Source organism: Melospiza melodia, chromosome 11 (assembly GCF_035770615.1).
Source record: "Melospiza melodia melodia isolate bMelMel2 chromosome 11, bMelMel2.pri, whole genome shotgun sequence".
NCBI classification, from domain to species: domain Eukaryota; kingdom Metazoa; phylum Chordata; class Aves; order Passeriformes; family Passerellidae; genus Melospiza; species Melospiza melodia.
Window position 1 is genome coordinate 10,373,704 of NC_086204.1, and position 17,289 is coordinate 10,390,992.

At 39.5% G+C, this 17,289-nt stretch overlaps 2 long non-coding RNA genes across 7 annotated transcripts in view; one reads left to right on the forward strand and one right to left on the reverse strand.

The window, feature by feature from the left end:
* LOC134422991 (uncharacterized) overlaps positions 1-17,289 on the forward strand; it is a 121,874-nt gene that overhangs the window by 55,003 nt on the left and 49,582 nt on the right. For 2 of the 5 annotated variants that reach the window (XR_010028973.1, XR_010028971.1), the window contains 2 exons: positions 9,689-9,821; positions 12,415-12,555. The exons of the other annotated variants lie outside the window; for them this stretch is intronic. This is a non-coding gene — a long non-coding RNA (uncharacterized LOC134422991). The remainder of the gene's footprint in view (positions 1-9,688; positions 9,822-12,414; positions 12,556-17,289) is intronic. 5 annotated transcript variants of the gene reach the window in all.
* LOC134422992 (uncharacterized) overlaps positions 1-17,289 on the reverse strand; it is an 83,610-nt gene that overhangs the window by 12,349 nt on the left and 53,972 nt on the right. The window lies entirely within an intron of this gene.

A 17,289-nucleotide genomic window follows, 5' to 3' on the forward strand; every position in this document is an offset into this window, starting at 1 on the left:
GTAATTCATCTTCTTCCCTTGGTGCTACAGAGAATTGACACATTCATTTCAAACATTTAATAAGAGCATTAGTGAAACTGGTTTCTCAGCAAACCAAGTTGTTGTAATCTCTACTTTTCCATTAAATATACTGTATTTCTTCACTTTACCATCTTTATACAGAGGAATATACATTGTAGTATAATAATTATGACAACAAATACCTTTGAACACAGTGGCCTTTAGGAGCTAGAACTAAACAACCCCCAAGAATTTAACTATCTACCCATCTCTGAGTGTTACTTTGCACCTGAGCAGCAAGGGTGAGGATTTGTGATGTGGTTTAATAATGCTCCCAGAATCTCCTGTGAGCACCAGTTTTGCTTCTGGAGCCCCCAGCTCTGTGACAGTCCTCACTTCACATCCCACGGGACTTTGGTGTATATATATATATATATATGTGTATGTATATGTATACACACATTTTATCCTCTATAAGGAGATAAAGCTGCAGGAGTTCTAGCAAAACTCTTGAGAAGTGTGGAGCGGGATTGTGAGCGCTGTTAAATTCATGGTCCAAAGGGCACTGTCCCCAAACATGGGGGCACCCATGGTGCTGCTCAAGAGATTGTTACCCATTTGAGCAAGAAGTATTATGGCAGTGAGCAGAGCAAAAGAATAAGACGATGGAGAGCATATTCCAGTGTAATTATAATAATTTATAACTCAGGGTTGTTCTGTTAAAATCTCAAAAGCAGAATATTTTTACTTTCTTATAAATTATTCACAGTCATTTGCTTTGCTTCGTGACAAGTAACTTCTTTTCTTCAGACAGGATTTTCAACCTGAAAGAATGAAAGTGTTGACCCAGTTATGCCTAACAAACAAAACGTGAAAAGAACTAAAATTAGAAATGGATAAAAAAATCTTAGTAGGAGCAAGAAATAAAGCGCTTTTCCCCTTCCTGTTCCATCTGAATTTAAAATTGGTAAAGTTATTTCACTAAAAAAAAGAAAATAGACTTCATAATGAAACTGCTCAGAGAAGGATGAGGTAACATTTATGGAAATGATGTACATTATTTTAAAAAAATGTTTCAAAATGGCCTAAACCAGAACTTAGTCCCTTTCCAGTTCTGCAAAATGTTCCTGATGCCTTGCCAGATTCACATGCCCCATCTGCAGCCTCTGTCCTGCAGACTGAGACCCTTGTCATACACAGCATGAATTTCTGAGATGGGACTGAGGGCAATGTACAGGAATTGAACAAGTATATACCATGGGATATTTAAGGGGTTACAAATGCTTTCGTGGCATCATTCTCCAGACTGGAGTAATAGATCTAGGACTAGATCTACCCACTCCCAGATTCAGGAAAATCCTGAAAAGGAAAAATTAAAAGGGCTTAATGGAAAACCTGTGCCCCTTTTAACCTTCTGCTATATTCAGTGCTAATGCATGGGATGTTATTAATGTATTGATTGCACATTCCATTAAAAGAGTCTGAAAAAGTTAACATAGGTCAAAAAATTACTTCCCTTTTAAGACATAGAAATCAAGACATTAAAAATTATGAGACTTTTTAAAAATTCCTAAAGCCGTAGTTAAAACATTTAATGGGTAACAGTATTTTTTTAAAAAACCTTACACTTAAAATTCCCGCTAGGATCAAGGATTTAGGCTTTATTATCTGAAGTGCTTCAGAAACTGGTAGTAAACAACACTTAATTAAACAGATTAAATAAGAAAATGTTTGTTTACATAATTCTGTAAAGGAAAGAATCCCACAAGTTTTGTAATGTGAACTATGTTTGCTCTTTGAAGGAGTTAACAGAAACAGAGTGCCAAGCAGTTTCTTGTCTACTCACTGGCGACAGTTGTGATCACGTTCAAGATAAGAGAGGGGTTGTATATATTTAAATGACTTGCAGTCCCTGCTTGTACATTTTAAATTGGCCAAATGCATCTATGTTTCATTTTTCCTCAACCATTCTTCACAGTATTTGAAATCTGTATTAGTTCATAACTCAACTCCCAACATATTTGGACTACTATGGAAAGGCAGCATAAGATGGGAGTTTATTCTTTTCTCTGTGAGATATAAAAACGGAGCATATCTCCTTGTGCATATACATTTCCTTCTTGGCTAAGTATTTTGCTGTTTTTGTCCTATTTATAGTAGTTTTCAGGGTTTCAGTAATGTCCAGTTAAAATACCCAGGCAAATCTTTTCTGAACTGGGAGCTGTGGACTATTAGAGGTCTTCCTGCTTGCAGTAATTTGTGTGTACCTTATTTACTTTGGATAGCAGACCTAAACTTGGCTGCATTTATGAATACTTTCTTAGGTGTTTAGAAAAGTAGTTGTTGGACAGCAGGGAACCATTTCACTTGCAGCTGTTTATTTAGTATTTATCATTTTAACAGTTCAGGAAAAAGAACATTTTCCAACCTAATTTTTTACAAGAATTTCCACTCACTACAAGCTATCAATACCTTCACCAAGTTAGAAATATAACGCTGGCCTCATTCTCCTTACCTTATTATTTATAATGATGTTTTGGTATTTGGTAGTCTCAGTTCAGTGGAGTAAGTGAAGGGACTCATGGACAATTAGTAATGTGCATAGTGGCTCTGAAAATGATTATAACATCAGGATTCTTATCTACTTTGAAAACATAATTTCTGTGTAAAGAACCTCAAACTTTCAAAGAAAGAAAGCAAGCCAGCTGCATGGCAGGCAGTGATAAGCACAACTGAAAATCAGGCTATGCCAATATAGAATTGTAAGCCTTTTATCTGCATTTTGAACCTTAGGAAATTTCCTCCAAAACTGGAAGGCATAAATATCTTCTTCATTTAAATGGCTGCTACTTGATATCCTGATGAAGAAGAATGGTTTTGGTTTGGACTTTTGTTTAGCTTGGGTTTTAATTTCTTTTATTTCTTCCAGTCCTTGACTGTTGTGTTCACACTGGCTCAGATGTTGTGCTTTTCCTGTGAGAAACCTGCACAGGTTTCCTGAATGTAGGGGATTACTACTGCTTAGGGAACAACATCAGAGACGCCGTGAAGAAAAGTGGATTTGTGATTGAATGATCTCCCTTCTTCCATATTCTCCTTTCAGCAAGTGAAAGAGAAGCTTTCTGGATAAAATTAAAGTGAATGGAGGAAGAGCTGAAATAATTTTCAAAAAACTGATCCAAACTAGGGCTCGATCATCAATGTCACCAAATAATACATAAATTCCCAAATTATTAGGTCCTTGCCAAAGAATATAATTTTTTCACCTTCTTCAGTTTCCTTACTTAGATTTACAGTGAATATTTGTATAATTCATGCCCTGTTGATGAGGGAAATGGTTGCCATTGATTGCAGTCATGGGAGATTGGAACTTTTGATCCCTTTTAAAGAAAAACTAATTACTGCCGTGCCATAATGCAGTATCTGAATAGATGAGATGGGTAAAAAAGGCACTTGCCATGATAGGCAGGACTCAGTCAGAGGTGACTATCAGGGTCTCAGAATCTGGTCAGTGGAGTGGCCACCAAAGTTTTGGAAACTTGGCACTAGTTCATATTTGGGAGACTTCTGCATTTATTCCTGCATTTTCCTTTTAGAGCCACAAGTGTCCTTTCAGTGGTCTCTGACTCCAGCATATCAAAGATTGTTCACAGACCTAACACTAGGCATGGACATAAACAACTTGCTGATTCAAGGTTATGATCAAAGTTTTCTTCCTGAGGAAAAAAAAAAAAAATTGCTTCTTCTGTAGCATGTAGTCAGAGATGCATTTAATCTCACCTTGACTGATGTGTGCCATCCCTAGCACGTAGAGGAAATGCTTACATAGTCATAGCTACCTTTATTTTAGACACATGACTGTGGCACTTGCTGCACTAATTCCCTAGGATATTTATTTATAAAAAAAATTACTTCCAGAGCCTTTTAGTGCATTGACCTTGTTTCAGGGTTTAGCTGGGAGGAGGGAGAGCTGAGTTTTTTTCTTAAGCACTGCAGGGGATTTCTGTCAGGTTGCTTTAACACTTCCCTTCAGATTCTTGCCAGGCTTTCAGGCTAAAGAATTTTAAGATGTAGCTAGCCATCATCACATAGGTTTTTGCATAGTCTCTGTTATTTTATGCATCTAAAATTTGATTGTTTTTCAAGCAAAGACGAAACAACAGCATACAAATATAAAGCTATCAGATCAGAATCATAAATGCATGCATGGAAAAAAGATAACCTCTAATGTATCAGATCTGTATTATACAGGGACCACTGCATGGACTGGCTTAATGCATTATATCAATTATCTGTCTAAAGATGTGGAAAGGAATTGTACCTCTATAGAATAGGAGAAGGAAGAAAGTGAAATGTATTGGATACCTTTGTGTTGCGAAACGTGTTAAATACTGTTGAATTTTCTTTGAAAAACTAGAGTGTTTTTAAGTAGAGAGAAACCAATTTTAGGAATCATGAAAATATATTTATGCTCTACAGCTGAGAAAGCCTTAGCCATCCTTGCCCTACCCAACCATGACCCAAGAGGGTTAACACTGCAACTGCTATTAGCCACACTTTTATTGTTTCTTCCTGAGTGCTTCCATGCACAAACTGACAGATATATGGGAAATGCATATAGGTAATTCCTGAACCTCCTTCTCTGACTGTAGAGAGTGCATCTACCATAGAGTAGCATAAAATGCATAGAGGGTTTTGTAGTGGGGATTAGCAAATTTGAACCTCTTTCATTCCCCCAAAATAATTGGTTACATCCAGGCCATGAGGAAGTCCCTCACATATTCCCAGATAACCATGCTAGAGGAGTGATTTGGGTTAAAGAAAGCCTACTGATATGGCAACATGCTCCCTGTCTGGCAGTGTAACAGGTAACTGTGCATTCTGTGCTGTTACTGCCTGATCCTTGGACTCCATCTCTCCCCTCCCTGTCACTGCTCCTCAGTTTCACACAGGGCTGCCACATCCAGAAAGTGGATATACAGCCCTGCTCACAGATGGGGCTTAGACAAAGTGTTCAGCTTCATGACATTTCTGTGCTAATCCCTGAAGGCCTTTGGCTATACCCTTGCAGCAATGCACTTACACAGACTAGTGCCACTGCTAGCCCTGCTTGGCCAGACAGGAGCTTAGATGTCCTGGCTTAAACACCAAGAAGATTTCAGTGGTAGCTAACTAGGTACAGGCAGGTGAAAATGTACAGCACTGCAAAATCTAATTCCACTGCCTCTTGCTTTTATTAGTGCCTCAAAGAAGGGCTGGGTTATTCTAACTGCAGTGTTGATGCATCAGTGTGAACTCTAACTAAAAAAAGAAGCGTTTGGAGAAATCCTCTATTACTTATACTTTGCAGGAAAAAAAAAGCAATTACATCATTCTTAGCAGAGAATAGAAAGAAAGCAATAAATAACACAGCTGTTCAGTGATAACTAGAAAAGAACAGTCAGACTCAAAGCTTGCTATGTCTATTCACAGTAAAGAACTTAGGAGAGAAAAGATTATCATGACCCTGCTATGTGCATATTCTAAGGACAATATTGCTGGTAAAGTTCTAGAGTTGTCTCTTAAAATAGATAATTGCTAACCATGTTAACTAGACTCAATTTTATCATTCTATGTCTGTATGCAGTGTGGTGCTATGTGCAATTTCAGGCACTCATTCCATCTCAAAGTGGACGTCATCTGGATTGCTGTCATGTCCCAAACTGTCTGCACTTTCGTTAAAAGAATTACTGCTCCTGCCATCAGCTCGCTCAGAACAGCATCAGGAAATGAGCTACCTCTACATGCAGAGATGAATTCTATTGTTCACAAAGCTGGTAAAATATTAGTCAAACATAGGGCAGATAGGCTGTTTGGAAATGGGAGTTAGTGCCCTTGATGGAGTCCCAAATGCTGCCTGGCATTTCTGATGGTGCACTGGCATCCTGTTTCCTGTAAGATCTTATGAAGGAATTCAACCTCTCTATACCTCAGTTTCTTCAGTCCATCAGTAAAATTATGACATTTGTTTTCTACTGAAGTTTCCAAGTGATAGACTTAATTGTCATACACTGCAAAACACTTAGAGATCTCAAATTGAAACATAGTTCAGAAGTGCAAAGTATTTATTGCTGTTAGATGTCCATTACAGCTCTGTTTTTTTGTCCAAACTGGTACTTTGGTACGTGCAGCTAGACAGCTTCTAATGTTATCTTGATTCACAAAGCACTTTTTGTGTGAGGTTTGACTCACAGTAAAATGCCAGTTAGAATTTTTTCCTCAGGAACTCACTGGAGCTTGGCTTACAAAATCTGAAAATTAAATCAACCAAAATAGGTCAAACACAAAACTATATGTCCTTATGTGTCCTCTTGTCCTCTTTTAGCAGTACAGAAGATAGTTGTTGTTTTCTTTTCTGTAAAATTTGGGCTTGTGTTTCTCAGTTGGCTACGGTAACTGTATCACAGTTACATTTTGAATACCTGCTCATGCAAGTTTTCATTCCCTATTAAATATAGTTTAAAATGATAGGCTCATCTGTTAGTTGTCCAGAAATAACGTGCTGGGTATACAAGCAGCTGATGCTACTGAATGCGACACAAGAGTGGATCACTGTGTTGCAGTTGGTTGGTAGCCATCACTACAGAGATCATTTCAAACCTTAAAAAAGGAACAAAGCATCTTAAATATAATCAAATGTTAATATAAGCTGCAGTTTTGCATTTACTTTCCCCCTGTAGCTAATTCTTTAGGATTTTATTCCTATTCACATAATCCTTTAAGTTGATATGTTTATTCTGTGCCTATTTTACAATTTCTATTCCTATGTCAAGTACGTGAAGGTGCTGCTTAAATTAGTACTTCAGTATTATACATTTCTGAATTGGTTGTTCAGTGCAGTTAAAATGCAGTGAATACATTTGTTAATATTTGAGGCGAGAAAGGAGGTAAACAGGGAAACCATCTATACCAGTCAGAGTCTAGCTTTCTCTTTATAATGTATTGTAATTTATTTAAACTCAATCAATACTTAATCTGGAGTTTAAATTCTGCTAAAGATCTGTGGCATGGCTAAAAGCAGCTGGTGCCAGGGAATAAAATTTTCTTCAGGCTGTGATTCTGATGAATTTATAATGCGCTCTAAGGGTGATGCATTGACCTAAATTCACAAAAGCACTGCTATTCCTATTTATTATTATGAAAGGTATCCTACCCGCAGTTTTGTTCTATCAGATGTTGTGTGGCTACACGGAAAAGATGACAGGTTGCAGTGAGGATGACTGGAGAGGAAGGAGCTGCAGCACATCCCTGGCACGTACTGGCTGCCTCGGCTGGCAGCCCTGGGGTTTGGAGGGCACTCCCAGGCAGGAGGGCAAACCCCTGGCAAGGGGTGGGGAGGCACAGGACAGGTGGAGCCCCCTTCCACCCCTGCTTCACCAGGGGAAGCACCCAGCATTCCCTTCAAGGGTTCGTCTGTGCAGTCTGTAACCACAGACAGGGTGGTGCCTCACTGTAATTCCATGATTTGATGCAGGAATAATTTCAGCACTGTAAAAACCCAGCAAGTGTTTGAAGCCAGCAGTGAGGGCAGACTTCCTGAGAGGTGTGTGTTTGTGGTGATCACTTGGATTTGTTTTGTTGGCAACAAGAATGATGTTGTTAAGGCAGGAAGAGGACAGTTTTGTTGAAAATTGCTTCTCCAATTTTATTTTGTTTTGTTTTTCTCCTGTAGCTTTACAAGAGATATTGAGTTAGGTCTTGGGTTTGGTTTTCTGTTCATGGTTCTTTAGAATCCCTCAGGTCCAACCATCACAGGACAGTACCTATGAGCAATTCACATTGAAGTGTCTGGGAATTGCACACACTGATCTCTTGTAATGATCAGACCACTTAATTTTTTCCATTGCATTTGGCAAGCTTTTCCTCTGCATCAACCAAAGGTTTTTCATAGTAAGTGGTGCCTTCCCGGTGATCGGCATCCTTTATCCAAGCATTCTTTGTTACCTTTAGAGTTTGCAATCATATTTGTCTATTTCTGTGAAATGCCATGTGTTTTGAGCAGATTCATAAATGTGGAAAACTTGTGGGTTTTTTAAAAGCAGAGTGAATAAGGGAAATATAAATGAGGCTGACAACCCTCCCCACTTCTTTCATGACGTGATGTGGATGCCTCTTGTGTAAAAACCATGAGAGCACAATTATATTTCTTTATTGGTACTTGACCACTTCTCAGTTGTTGCTTTTCTAGGCAGAATGTCCAAAGAGGATTCTCAGCTCTGCATTGTTTATCTCCTGTGCTCTCCTGCCTCCCTTTGGGGCACAATGTCAGACACTGTCTTCAGCATGTCTGTTCTCATTGTATTCTGTGCCCACCTCTTCCCATATTGCTGCTGTAGTCAAATGGCTGATGTGATTTATGCCAGAATCACTGTGGGATAGAATAAATCCACAGACTTTAAAGGCATTAGCCTGCTTTTACTGCAGCAGCACCGACAGCTGTACCTAGCGCTGCGACCTTACGCCACCCCTGTGAGGCAGCATCCCAAGCTGTGCTCCTTGGGAAGGGCAGTGCTGTGTGCTTGCTGAGCTCTGCTCCTGGGGCCAGCCCAGAGGATGGGAACAGCATGCAAACACGGCCTCTCAGCTGGAGCAACTGCTTGTTTCAGCTCTAGCCTTTACTTAAAATGTGAAGCTATTAAACAGAAATACAAAGACTTGGAGCTCAAACTCATATCTAACTAGCTTGGAGAGCTGGGTTTGTAGATCCAACTGTGTTTTGCAGTCTAGCAGTAAGAAAGGCTGGGTTTCCACTTCAGTTTATTTTCTTCTAATGGTCAAAGAGAGTACTGCAAGATCCAGATGCAAGGGTGCAGAAATACTTACCTGCTGCAAAGATTATTTATAGAGGTCTCAGACCTCCCCTCTCCCCAACATAACAGTCTGATCTGCGTCACAGCTTTGAACTCTGTCAAGCGCAACTCCAGATCACAGGGGATCATTGGAAAAGTAATACCCAAAAACTGTGTTCTGCCTGGCAGAGTAATAGATTGGGAACATCTGCAATTAAATATCTGGAAGAAACAATTTAAATAGAGAAAGACAACTGGAACTTCGAACAAAGGATTAAAGAGTAGGAGTATCCTACTCCTTATCATGATGGTTTGACCAACTGAATCTTCCTAATTTATCTTTAATGATTGCTTATGTAATTTTTTTCTATAATTTTATTTATGATCTATCTTGCTTTCTCACAGGATAAAAATTATAACCTTCACATTTATGCTCTAGTTCATGTCCTTGGCATTTCTATTGCAGCCAGGGGAAAAATGGACTGAAGCTAGTTCATGTACATGCCTAGAGAAAAGCATATTCCTTGCCCCACAGAATGCCAGCTGATGGTTGTAACAGTTGAATAAGATAAAAGTGGAACATAGGTTGGGAGAGACAAACTGCCAAAAAACAAGTGTGTTCATAGTTTTTAGCTAATCAAGAGTAGCACCAGTACTTTGCTTCCTTGCCTAATCATGATTAGGTGCCAGTTTTCTGTTCTTGTAAGAGAAGAGGTAAATTTCAAGCCTATGATTTGAAGGAGGCTGAGGGAGTGACAGTGTTTTCATAAAGTTTTACCAGGCAGGCCTACAGACCAATTTCTGTCTGTAGTTCACCAAACTGTACAGTAATGTTTTTGTTTTTTTTTTTCTTCCCACAGTGCCATGAAAAAACTTCTGGCTTCAGTTCATGTGTGAAACCTTTTGCACAACAAAAGTGGTTTCTTGTGACCAGTAAGACCAAATGTTCTAAGCATTCCAGGAAGTGTATAAATGGATTGGTACCCTTCCTAGGTTAATGGAGCCTTATTTCTTTCTTTTTTCTCTCATTCTTTTCTTCTCATTTATGCTCTCTTCATCTATGCTACGTCCAAGCACAGTACAGTTTGAAAATCCTGACTATCATTTTCCCTTTCTCTTGGGTTTTCCTTAGTTATATTTTATGAAAAGAAGTTGTTTCAGTAAATGCAACCTAGTAAATTATCTTAAATTACTTCTTACAGCCCAGGCTAGTATTATAACATGAAAATTGTTACTTAAGTCTCCCACGCCCCCAGCTGCTGCAGACCTATGTCTCCAGGCTGGGGAGAAGCTGAGCACAGCTCTACCCCAGCAGAGTCTGCAGGCCAATCCACAATGTGGAAAGCAGAGTTTACAAAAAGATTTCTCATCCTTCCTCCACAATCCTGCCAGATTCTATTGTAGTGATGGTCAAAACCAACTAAAATGGTGATTTTATACTGATAGGTAGGCATATGTCTATGCAGAAACCAGATGAGAAACTGTTCAGGCCAAAAACATTAAATCTCAGCTCATCTCAGGATACCAGAAAACAGCCATCCCATTTCTTTGATCTATGATATTTGACTCTCAATGTGTGTTAATGAGACATATATGTTGGGCATTGGCATTTTCTCCTGTTGAACAAGGGTAAACATTTCATTTGTCTCTGTAAAAATATACTTCAATGGCTTGGAGAAAAGTGGAGATTTGTTATTTTTGCAGTTGTAGAAGACATTTAGCAGCTGTGTTTATACTGGCAGACAATTTGGATATTAGGTGGCAGGACAGAGAACTGCAGATGTACAATATTGTGCAGACATTGTGCACTTACAGTCCATTTCCAGGGAAACATGTTATTTTATATTTCCCTTGGTTTCATTAATCACATTTCATGACGTATCTCACTGTTTCAACCCACTCCCTTAGATTCATTCTTTTTTGGCCTGTTTGTAGTAGTTATTGATCTTTATTTCAAGAAATTCCATCTCAACTATAGATAATTAAGGGGTTTTTTTTGCCCCAGGAAAGAAAATTAAGATGGCCCTATACTGATTACTGAGACTACCTGTACCAATTGGCATGTCTACCACATCAGAAAAATATTTAGCCTGCTTTTGGTCAGAAAAGGATTCATACTCTCCTTGGTATTTAGAAATTACACTCATTTCCTGAAAGTAAAAATATGTTTCTCATCTTGACCTACAAAGGGAAACAGCTGCTCTTTTCTCTGTTCTTGAAGTTCTCTAATCCCTTAACAGGCTTTGTTTTGGTTTTACAGGTGAATCCCTTAAACTATAGCAATGATGGCCCATCTGCTGGGAGAAATATGCTGATATAAACAGTGAGGAATCCCCTGTTAGAGGGTTGAGAGCCTGAGGAACCTCAGTGTATGGGATGTATCCCCAGGCCTTTGTTTGGTGTTAGCTCTAAATAATGGCATTAAGGGTTTCTGAATAATTTTGGCTTGTAAGTGCTGCTGTGGGTGCCCTGTGAGCCACCTCACCCTGCAAAGGTCACCTGGTGTCATTGTGCTTCTCCTGTAGCTCCCTTGCCCATGGGCAACAGTCCTGCTGTCTGTCTGGGGACAGACCATGTATCTGTTTCTATATGGTTGTCTGTGCTGGAGAGAAGTTAAAAAGGGAAAGAGCTGGTGCCAAACTTTTGATCTTTGTCTGAAGAACTGGCTGTGCGGGAGCTCTGGCCTGGGAGGTGGGAACAAAAGACCTGCCAGGCACACTTTGTCCTGGCTGAATCTGGGTGTCATACTAGGTAAGGTTTTTTGTCTTGGGCAACAGAGAAAAGGAGTTCTACTGACCTCTAAATAGAAGCAAACCCAAAGAATTCACTACACAGAGAATTAATGAGTTATCCAAGATGGTACGATCAGCAGATTGCTTAAAAAAACCCCAAGCCCCACCCAAGTGTCTCTTCTTGTGACTGGTTCAGAATGCTAAATATAACCTGGCAGTATTTTTCTTAAGGATAAATGAAAAGCAGACAAAAATGAGGTCTGTTTGTGCTATATGGCTTAGCCACACCTAAGGAAATGCAGCTTGTTTTCAACCTTTTTGTTTAGAGGATGTCTGTGAGGAGGCTCTGGCCACCAAGTGAGAGCAGCAAACCGGTGTGTAAGCACTGTCCTCATGTTGCTGTGAGTTGTGTGGAAAGAGATGGCCCCAGGCACCAGAGGAGGAGACAGGGTAGATTTTAAGCAGTGCTCAGCAATTTTCAGAATACTGAAATCTCGAAAAGAGCTTTACTTCCAGGAAGGTCATGGAGTTTGGATTTGGGAGGAGAGGACTCTAATGATTCCATTTTTATTTCTAGAAACCAGTAACATATATTTTATATATTCTCAAAGAGTAAGTGGTTTGCAAAAGTACATTGGAAGCTGGTGACAGAACTGAAAAATTAATACAGCTCTGGGAAAACTGAAACAAGTTCCTTAGTCTAAAAGTCATTTATACAAAGAAAATAAAATGTCACTATCATTCATGCTCTTGTGGACCCTGTGATTTTGCCTTCTCTAAAATGCTTGCTCTTTCCTGTGATCCTTTTCCCTGTGATCTTTTCCATTCCCACTCTCTCTCTCTACAATATTCAGGTGCTGTTTTTCTTATGTGATGATGCTTATACAACTGATGCTTAACACAACCAATTAGAAGCTGTCTCTGAGCAAGCAATACAGGCAGAAGACTGGAGCTATGACAATTTGCCAACCTACTCCCCACATATACAGTATCAGGTTAGTTGTATACAGTACAATTTACTAGTGTTAAATAACCTCTAAATGCCTAGTCCAAGCCTGCATAAACAAATAAATGAAATATCCATTAAAAGATCTGTCAATATATAGTGCAATTCCTACTCCTTTCAAATATGTTGATTCCAGTTTTTTCATTTAATTCCTGTTTTCTTTCTATCTGTTCATCCGGAAAGCACCTACCTTTCTACTGCAAATAACTCAAGAATCAGTAGAAACTCAGGTTTCTACTGATTCCACTCCCCTAGTATAAACAGGCCACTTTGGCTTCTTGCTCTACTTTTACACTGCAGCCCTTTACCAAGTGATTACTGTTGCTGAGCCATCATTGTCACACACCTGAGCCCTACCAAGGAGGCTCAGGGAAAGGAAAGAGGTGTGGCTTGCCCCGATTTGCCTTATGTTCCTTATAGCTCTTCTCTAGCATACCCTTCTTTGCTCTCTTCATGTGCATGCCCCTGTCTTCCAAGGCTTTGCAGTGCTCTCCCCTCAACATGACCTAGGCCTGTGTCCTTGGCTGGTGCCTCTGTTGTCTCCAGCTCCTGCTCCAGTGCCCTGGTTTGCCCTCCCTCGCAGAGCCAGGGCTGCTCCTGATAACAGCAGTAAAAGATGCACAGGCTGAACATGTGTCGTACCAGTGCCATGTGCAGTCACTTTCTCAGCTACCAGTCGTGCAGGTCTCATCCGTTTCCGAGCTGCACTTCTCCTGCAGATAGCTCAGTCACCAATGCCTCACTGAAGCAGAGTAAATTAAATCTCTTACAAAAGATTTAACAAGGGCCTAACTGACTGATCACTGAACACCACACCTGGAATAATTTAAATTTTCGCATTTCTAGACATGTGTTTTATTTTTCCTTTAAAAAAAAACAACTAGGAAGTGGCTAGGTTAATGCATACGACCTTAGCCTAAAGGATAAACAGCCAAGCCAATAAATACAGTGTGCAGGCTCCTGCCCATTCCTGTCTATACAGGCAATCATCTATAGCACCTGTATCCTCTCTTGTAGAGGTTTTATGACCAACACATTAAAGTGCAGAGAAACAGAAATGCTGGTTGAGTACAATGTATTCAAGTTAATTTTCCCATAGGAACTGAAGCATTTACTTGCTGATTGTCTGTACAATCACATTTTTCTTTTTAAATGCGAATTGAAATATTGCATTTGTCTAACTGTTTAAATTTTAATTATCATAAAGCTTAGTCTGAATACAAGGGACTTTCTGTGCTTCAAGTACTGAGGAGGAGGGAAGGTGCAAGGAAAGCTGTTTCAGTATGCCTGACCAGATCAGCTACTCTCATTCTCTGTTTGCTAAAAGTCTCCAAGAGGAGGATGCTGTAGCAGTGGTGCCAAGAGGAGTTGAGGCTCATGCAATAGGCTGGTACCCTTTACACTGCAGTGACTATGGTCCCAGCCACCCACAGGGATCTTCTGAACAGAGCAAAGAGTCAGAGCAAGTGTCTAGTCTGGCCCCACAGCTATTGATTTCTCTTTACTGTCATTTAATCAATAAAAAGGAACCTAAAATTCCAGCTGTTAGCCACTTAAGAGTCTATGTAAGTAACAGAAAAATTAGAACCATTTGCATTTCCATCGCTGTTTCAAGCAAATACACCCTATCAAGAGAGGACAAGGAAACACAAGGATATAGCTCTAGTTTATTTTACTTGAAGTGATCAGACCTGGAATGGTGAGAAGGAAATCCAAACCCCATTCCTACCCCCACACCCTCCAAGACACAAATATTTTCCTTTTGCATGATTCTCCTAGAACAACATAGCTCCCAGTGGACTCTGTGCTATGGCTTGGTATGCCTAAAAGGCACACAAGGAAAAATGTGGATTTTGCACTTAAAAATCAAAGTGCATCTTCTGACAGGCACTATTCTAGCTGTGAGATACGAAATGAATTCTGTGTGTTCATTACTTCATAATAGAGTGCAAATATGCTCTTTGATATTTTTCATCCATACTTCAAAAACGACAGTGGTGCTATATTGTTGAATTGCAGTGCTTATCACTCAGATCTGTTATTGTTACAGCCATGAGTATCTCCTGTATGTATATTGATGTATATTTAACCCCACTAAAGCAAGATGGCAGAACCAGTCCCTCTTTATATCCAGAAGAGATTGCCAACTGTGGTATTTGCTCTAATTGGCTTCTGGGGATGTGCCTCAATAATCTCCAATTGCAGGTTACATACAGTATCTATATTATTTTAGTGAAACATAAAGAAACTGATAGGAAATGTCATTCTGTAGTTTAGAGGAATTCTGCTGAGTTTAACAGAGGATGATTGAATCTGATAAAAGCAGAATTTTGAACACTCCAGTGATCCAAAAGTAAGGAAAACAGGGAGCTGCACAGCATGGTCTTTTAACAAAGTACATTTTTACATCTCTTGTGTGAATCGCTTCTGACAGCATGGCCATGGAGGGAGAGAGGCAGCAGAGTTGGGCAATGGAAAGGGAGCTGTGGTTAAGGCAGTGGCTTTGGAGACCATCTGACTGGATTTCCTTTCTGTCCCTGCCTAAGAAAGTCCTTTAGGAGATGTCTGTGGCACAGTGCCAGTCTGCATTTAGTTTGGCTACTAAAAGCAGCTGCTTCTGCTGCACTCACCAGGAGCACAAGTGGACAGTTTCTCCCACTGGCTGTGCATTGTCTGTCTGTGAATGGCAGGAATAATGTTTCTTTCCCCTGACCCAGCTCAGTGCATGCCATCCCTGTCTCAGTGTGTTGATATGAACAGGAGGCCAAGCCTGCAGGTCCTGGTCTTCCTTGGCTCCTCTTGGCTGTAACTGCTTTTGCTCCAGAAACAACTGATGTTGGAATAACCAGGATTCAGTTCCCAGAGCCCAGTGGATTTTGTTTTGCTGCTGGAAGTTGACTTCTGCTCTCCTATGGAGTCAGTGTGCAGCTGATCTACCAATTAATTTCATGCCTGATTGCAAAGCTTCTTGTAACTTTTACAATCCCTTTAATCACCGTGACCAGATCCTTGTTTATGCTGTAACCCTGTAAGAGGAAACAGCATCCAGCCACAGCTTTCTTGCTATCTAGTCAAAAGGGATAGAGACAAAGACTTGTCTTGAATAATATATAAAATCCAATTTAATATTAATTCTGTTGTAATATTCAATTCCAGAAGCATATATGGAAGCAAATATTATCCATTAGATTCTTTGTAATTATTTGAACTATTTTTATTAAACATATTAGAACTATGAAGTATTAAGCTTTAAATTTAATACAGCTATTCTTAAAAAATTAATGTTACTGTATTATTAAAGTTATATTCACATATTCAAAACTAAATCATTTTCACCTACTGCCCCTACAAATTTCTTTAGCAGAATTTAGGAAACTAGGGGGAAAAGAGTTAAATACTTTTGTATCAATTAGATCAGCTACCCCAATTAGAAGCATCTAATCAAGTGAGGGAAAAGGTCTTTTCAGATTTTAGTTATCTTTTTCACCATGTCTTGAACTGATGCAACAGCTGAACATGGTTGCTCTGAAAACTGGGGAAACTTTAAAAAAAAGGAGATGTCTAAACATGCCCAATGCAAATATTGTCAATGGAATGCAAATGCTAGTAAAAAAAATAGTAGTTGGGTTTTTTTTCCCTTTTCTTTCTACTTTTGAACATGTAGTGAGAGGAAAAAATATCTTCAGATGTAGGAAAACCTATGCAAGAAAAAAAACCACACCATATTTTCCCTTTAACATTTTGGAAGATAAATTTACAACTATGGTTTCAGTTAAAGGTGTAAGAAAGGACTTTTCATCTTTTCAAGCTGTGAAGTCCTGTCCTCAGTGTTGGTGTTTATGACTTCTTTATTTCTCCAAGTACTGAATGGGATTTGCAGAAAGGAAACTGAGATAGGTAGGAGGAAGCAAGAAGGAACATGACTCTAGGGTTTACTGTTCAAAGCACTCACCTACAAAGAGGAAAGAGAGGAGAAAACTGTTGTTTACTGCTCTCTCTTTCAGAGAATACCTATGCCTTCTACCACAAATATCACTAGATTAAAACTAGGGGTTAACCACATAGCATGGTTATTTGGTTCTTATTTTGTTTTGATGCAGTGGGTTTCTTTCATTGTTTGCTGCATCACAATGACATTCATGTAACAATATTCAGATTGCAAACTATTTAGTTGTTTCACAGTGCCTTTACAAACTGCTTTGCACATGCTTCAGTCAGTGTTACCTTTCTTTCCTACTCTAGATATATTTTGATCAGATGCTTCTTCTGTTCAATATTAGTTAAGCCAGAGTAATTTGTCTTTGGGTTTTTGGGTTGGTGGTTTTTGGGGGTTTTTGGGGTTTTTTTTTTTTTTTTGGTTTTGTTTTATTTTTTAACTTCCTTTCTTTCATGTTTGTTCAAAAAACAAGACCATTAGCATTTTACACCTGGAGTCCTGGATCTGCTCAGGCTGAGGGATAGTAGAGGAAACATTAGCTAGAGAGTGTTGCAGGGTTTAGAGCCTGAAATGCTGTGCTCCAAGAGGGCACAAAGGGCAGGTCTGTGTGAAGACATGCAGGGGGTACTGCCTTACTAAAACTAACAATATGAAAATGGCTTCCAGAAAGCTTGAGCCACCCGTCCATGTTTCATCAGTTGGGCAGAATGTGACCCCGGGGTGCAGCGCAGTCCCGCAGCCCTGCTGGTGCAGCTGGTTTGCACAGGGAGCTGCCCAGCCCAGCCC